Raw genomic sequence first — 6734 nt, 5'->3', positions numbered from 1 at the left:
TGTTTCCTGTCACTTGTGATTTTTGAGGCTTGCTAAAGTTATAGTATTTTATTTACTTTCAGTACTTGTAGGATTCCTGAGTGTACTTTCTCAGATACAGGAATGAAACAGACTCAGTGAGTAGTATAGTGTAAGCTGCCTTAATATTTTAATAATGGTATCTTTTTAATATGCTCAGCATTTAGATGTGTAAACAAATGTTTATATTCTAAGCAAAATCCTAATTTATTTGATTTCATGCTTGAAGAAGCATGTCAGCAGCTCAGGTTGTATTTATCCCTAATTAATTTAAGATGTTCTTCATTTAATGTGCAGACATATTTGAAGTTTTGCAAGTCAGTTTGCTGTTTGAAACTGAAATCAGCAAGTCGGGAGTACTTTCTTTGATATGGAGTGTAGTCAGCTCCTTCTTTCCTGGGCAGAGGTCTTAATTCTTTTCCATCACTCCCAGGAAAGTTGTGTTGGTTGTTGCTCTTCCTGCCACTAAAAGCCACTGTACTATTGCTGCTGCAGACATAACTGCTTCATCCTTTCTTTTCAGCTCTTTGCACTGCAGGACCTTTTCTGTGTTCTTGGATGATGTAGATTCAAAATCCTGCCTGGGTCTTTAACCTGCATTTTGGGCGGCTGCTCTCAAGCAGCAGAGGAAGCCCAGAAGTATCCGGTGACTTGTGCAATGGCCTGTGCTGAGCCTCTGTAATGTACACAGTTTGCAACAGGGGGAATTCCAGTGAAATGCTAAGGGGAGAGCAAATGCTGGGGCAGGGTCCTGTGAAGTTTTGGAGCCTTCATTCTTGGGAATACTTGGAATAGGACTGGCCAAGGCCTTGAGCATTCTGTGACTTTGAGGGTGTCCCTGTTCTGAGTAGGGATTTAATCTCTGGCTGTATATTGCTTGACTCAAGCTGTCATTCCACTGGACTTGTGTTTTGTTAGATGACCCAGTCATATACGTCTGATGTGGACCAGGAGTAACTTTTTCCCTCTGTTTATGACATAGGATATAATAAAGATTTTTTTTTCCAGGCTCTTAACACTGGGTGTATTGTGCATGAAACTAAAGAAGTAATAATTTTCCAGCCTGAAGCTTAATGTTACAAAGTTAACCAGTCAAAATTTTTTTAACAAATTGGAGCTGCCAAAGGTCTTATTCAGTTGATATGGTTAGAAATAAATTTGCAACAGATCACAAATCTTTGGCCTCAGAGAAGAAAATGCTTAAATCATTCACAATTCTCCTAATGACCCTTTGAGGAGGGTTATTACGTGTCATCTCCTGTTTTTTATGGAGAATATTATCCCAGAGATTTATGCATTGCTGGCCCCTGCTGTGCAACCCATTAGCTCTTTCTGCCATGCTAGTAATAAATATCTAGTAACACTTACAGTAAATGAAAAGCTATTGCTAAAAAGAGATATAACAATGACAGCACTATCCTAATCTGAGTTATCATTATTTGGTGGCTTTCATGAGCACATGTTCATCTTTAGCATGGCAGTTTTGCAATGACTCTGTGTAGTCTGAGCTCTGTTGATATTTAGTGGTGTAACTAACAGCCTGTAACTCCAAGTGCCTTTCAGGACTGCAGGTTTGATCCCTTTGGAGTATATAGCACATAAATGAGACTGAAGGAATGCCTTGTGTGGCTCCTTGTCATGGGGCTGTGTGCTTGTCATTACATGCAAAGGCAAGTGCAATGAACTGCTCATCCCCAAAAGGAAATGAGATATAGGCAAGAATCAAAAATATTAATCAGAAGACCTGAATCAGCCCAATAGACTTAGCTAATAGACAGCCACTGAGTTCCTTTTTATACTGAACTATTGCCAGAACAGTAATAGATGTTTTTGTGTGTGCTGGAGCTTCAGTATTTCTGTATACACTTCTTTTGTGTAGCAGCATGTTAAATGGAGAGCAGTATTTCTAACTCTTTTTATTATATCTCATTCAGTCTCATTTCCAGTCAGACCTGCAAAATAAAGTAGCATGCATTAATGCCCCTGCCAGAAGGATCTTCTGCTATAGTTCTCATAAAGCAGATGTTATTTTGAGATGAATGGTCAGAAAGGTTAATTTAGTTTCCATGACTCTGTTTCTGTGAACTTTAAATCATGCCAAATTTTTGTAACTGTGGTAGAGTTTGAGGAAGTTGAGTCAGCTTTAAGAAATCCTTGCCTCATCATGTGAGACGTAGTAACTGATGGGGTGCATGTGGTTGCTGCAGTGCTGAGTAAAGTGGATCTACTCCCCCAGCTTTTCAGCCTTCCCAAACTCAAGTAAGCTCACCAGCAGCACATGCCAACAATACCTGTACCTTGTATCCTTGAACCAACTGCAGTGATAGGACAAGCAGTTACTGGTTCAGACCAAAAGAGAGGAAATTTAGGTTAGATATATGGCAAAAATTCTTTACTGTGAAGGGTGGTGAAGCACCAGAACAGGTTGCCCAGAGAAGTTGGGGATGCTCCTTCTCTGACAGTGTTCAAGGTCAGGCTGGATGGGGCTCTGAGCAACCATGGCAGGGGGATTAGAATGAGATGATCTTTAAGGTCCTTTCCAACCCAAACCATTCTGTGTAGAACTGTCTTTAGGGAAATGTAGTAATCAGGGATACTGGTGTTAAAATCACTTGAAAAAAAGCATATATGCACTGAATCATGCTCACCTTGCACAAGCAAGCCATTGTGCTGTGATTGTAATAAATATCCTGATAGTTCTTTCATTTGTCTGCAGTCAGTGGAGGCTGCTGAGATGACTCAATTGTCTGTAGAAGACCTGCTTTTTGTTCCCCTTAAGATGAAGTAGCTGCTCTATTTGGCAAGCATAAGTAGTAAGTTCCTTTAAGCCAACACCCTGTTCTGAGCAATATTTAGGATAGAAGCAAATAGTTGTTGAAGTAATGGGACTAAGAAAACCCCTTTTTAAAAAATTATTTAGTGCCCTGAGCTTACATTCTCTGATGTTTAATGAAGTATGAACTTGGATTAAAGTTTTTCCTGAAGTCAGGAAATCCTTATTGCCACTCTTCAATGTGGCATTCTCTGATGTCTCCTCCTGGAATTGGACAGCATGTATTCTGGAATTATGTTAATGAGCAGTGAGGACATGGGTAAGGTTTGATTGTCATCTATTTTCATCAAATTTACAGAAATATGAAGTCTTTGAGTTATCTGAGATTGTGTGTCCTTTCTGTCAAAGGACAGCTTCTGTCAGATTTGGTTGATGTGGTGTGATGTGTGACAACAAGCTACGACTAGAGAGAAATCCACACAGGTATTGTGTCTATACTGTATGGATGGGTGAGCTTTCTTTCCTTAGAAATATGCTCTACTGAGAAAAAAACAATTGGACTTTAGGTGATAGTATAACAGCAGGTTTTATGTGGTTCATTTGGTACCTAAAAAGCTATTTCAGGTGATCTTTCAGGTACCTGAAAGCCCCTTGCGTTCCAAAGGCAGAATATTTAAGTAACTAATATAATACTAGAGCCATGGTTGATTGTGCATCACTTCTATGAAACCAAGTGCTATAAAAGTGAGACCTGAAACTCCAGCAGCTGTAAGCAGCAGCAGTGAACTGTAAAACATACAGCCTTGGTCTCCTAGGAGAAAGCTGGTATATGAAATGGAAAACGATCATTTATATGCTCACCTATTATAATTTTTTTTGCTTGATCTGTTGAACAGTTCATACATCTGAATATACTGAGAGATACAAATTATAAATTAGGAAGTGCTTTATGAAAGAGTTCGTTAAAATATATATATGTGTGTATTTGGAGAGGATATCAGTGTTGAGCATCAGAGTGTGAAGGAAAAATGGTAAGATTGTTTAAATTCCTAAGAAAAAAAATCCTGAGTTTCACAGGTCAGGGATGACATATAATTAAATAAGCTGTTCATCTAAAAAGTGAAATTTTGGAAATGGAAGCCTGCAGGTTCCAAAATTAGACTGATGTTCCAGAGAGGCAGGAAGGTGGCATCTGATTGTGTGTGGTATTAGTAATACATGCAAGACTCTGTGGGAAGCAGAATTTTATATTACAAAGGTACTGCTGAGATACAATTAGTGAAAATAGATAAGTATTTTTAAAGGATTTTACCTTACCATAATATAGCTGTGATGAATTTTTCACTGATTATGATTGTTATTAGGAAAGATTGTGAGCCATCTCAAACATTTGGGAGCAAACATTTGCTAGTTATACATACTGCAAAAACATCTGACCCTTGGGTGCAGTAGGCTCAGGATATGAGTATGTTTGTGCTCTGTGTTTGTAATGTGAATTCATTTATTAGAGCACAGGCAGATGGTGAGCCTGCACTGTGGGGAGGCACACAGAGCCATTGCTTGCAAAGATAGAAGCTATTAGCCAGGTAAGATATTCCATTAGGGAACCTTTTTCATTCCCACTTCCTAGGCTGATGTGCACTGTTCATTGTGTTTGCAGCAGGGTGCTGTGAAATCAGGGAAGACAAGGGCACAAGAAAAAGACTACGTGATTCTTCCAAATTAACAGTGATTTTGTGTATTTCTACTTAAATGAATCTGTTTGTGACCATTCATCCTCTTTCCCAGCAAATTTTAGGTCTCATCTTTGAAAAATTAGATTGCTTTTGAAAGTCTTTGTCAAAGACATAGGCTTAACTTACATGCTTGAAAAATATATTATGTGAAATATTTAGAAAGGCAGCTGTGTGACTGAAAATACAAATCCAACTCTGTTTTACTCCTTTGACTTGGAAGAAGCTTGATACTTCATTGTCACTTGGGTGCTTTTTCACAGTTCCCACTTTGAGGTGCTGTGCTGTCTTAAGTTAGATGGAATCAATCAACTGCAGCTCTGGTTTCTGATGTCTGTAGCATCCAGAGAAGTTAGAATGGAAATAAATGAGGGTAGCTATGGGGAAAAGTCAGAAAGTAGGCAAATGACAGGTAGACAAGCCTGCTTATTGTCTAGCCTCTGTTCAGTATTTTTCCACAGCCCATTTCTCTGGACCCTTGGATTGCTATTGTAAACTTGGTACAGCAGAGAAGCTGCTGTTCAAAGGGATAATGATGTCTTCATACATATAGGATTGTTGTGCATCTGAAATTTAAGGATATTCATGTGCTTTTTTTGGTTTTTTCCCCCTAACTTTGTCTTCAAAGTTCTGTTTGAAATAGGACACCTAATTGGAATTTTTTATCATTTAATAAAAGCCTTTTTCACTAAAATGCAACAGACCTGTTGCTGTTTTGCTAAAACCAGAGTGTTCAAAAGCAGGATGGAAGAAGATAAGGAGAGAGGAATGGAGGCTTGTTTTCATTACAAAATTAAGAAATGTTCTGTTCTATTTGTTTTATTTGCAAACCACATTTCACAGGAACATGAAAATAGCTTGAAGACGCCTCAAAACCATTGCCACCACTTTTTCAGCACTACCTTCTGAAAGATAGTTCTGAAATTCTGTACAACTTCATAAACTTGGCTGTGACCATCTGGGTGAAGTCTCTAATCACAGATCTCACATTTAGAATTTGAGGGTGCTTGGTTGAGTCCTTTAGGACCTGGCCTCAGGGAACATCACATTTGTGACCTCTTGACCAGATGAATCTGAGTCACTTACTGAAAGTTGAATGTGCAGATGTTTGGACTTGCCACCTGATACAGCAGCATGCCCTCTTGGCTCTGTACAGTGTATGCCACTAAAGACTTTTGCTGGCTTTGGATCAGCTTCTAGTAACAGTTTCAGGTTGTGGTTTTGTTTTTGAAAGCAGCTAATAAATTAAGGATCAGTTATCTGTGTATTCTTGACCTGTACTTGGCTGGGAAACAATGGCCAAGAAAAAGCCTGTTAGAAATAAATCTCAGAAGAGACAAGAACCCACCTCAAAGTAAACTGAAACAATCAAGCTAATACAGAGCCAAGAATGTATTTTAGAAGTAGTGAAAAGTCTTCCTCTTACAGATTTTCCTCTATATGAAATACTAACCTGCCCATAGGCTTAAGGATTCCTTTCCAAGCAACTTTCCAAGTTCCAAAACCCATGAACTTTAAAGGAAAAGACCACAGACCCTACAGCATTAACCACATGCGCCTCCTAAACCAGAGCAGTGGTATTCTCAAAAGCCCACTGAAGAGGGGGTAAGCTTAAAAAATGAGAGCTTTAACCTCAATTCCATAATGCACAGTTTGTACTTCATTTTCACAGACTCCTTTATGGGAGATCTTGGTCTGATTCAGTCAACAACAGCAGATCAGTGAGATAAAATGATTTTGCAGTTAGAAGAGATCTTAAGATATATCAGTACTTCTAAAAAAAAGATTACCTGTGAATGACTGATGAAGGAGCAAGACTGTTTTGGTAATGCTAGCAGCAATATAGTTTGTTCATGTGCCAGGCCAGCCTATTGTTTGGCAGGAAATTCAGTGTCAGGCAGCATTACATTGTCAGTAAAAAAAAAAAAAAATTCCAAAAATTAATATCCTTGTCTTTAATTTATTTTTTTAAATAAAAGCATCTTCCAAAAATTTCAAGAGAGGAGCTTGAATGGGCCTGCAATGTTCAAGCATGCAACATCCTTGCATGCAGCTAAAGCTGTAGCTGCAACAGTGGCATTATTCATATTTAAATACCAAAAAAAGCTGAAGATGTACAATGCCACACTTTGCTCCTGTGACACTCAAATGGTTTTGCAGCATAGGTAGCAGTAGTGTAACTCTCTGTTGCTGTGATGATATGGTTTGTG

Source organism: Passer montanus, unplaced genomic scaffold (assembly GCF_014805655.1).
Source record: "Passer montanus isolate IOZ18808 unplaced genomic scaffold, ASM1480565v1 scaffold10, whole genome shotgun sequence".
Classification (NCBI taxonomy): Eukaryota; Metazoa; Chordata; class Aves; order Passeriformes; family Passeridae; genus Passer; species Passer montanus.
This window is presented reverse-complemented; position numbering follows the sequence as displayed.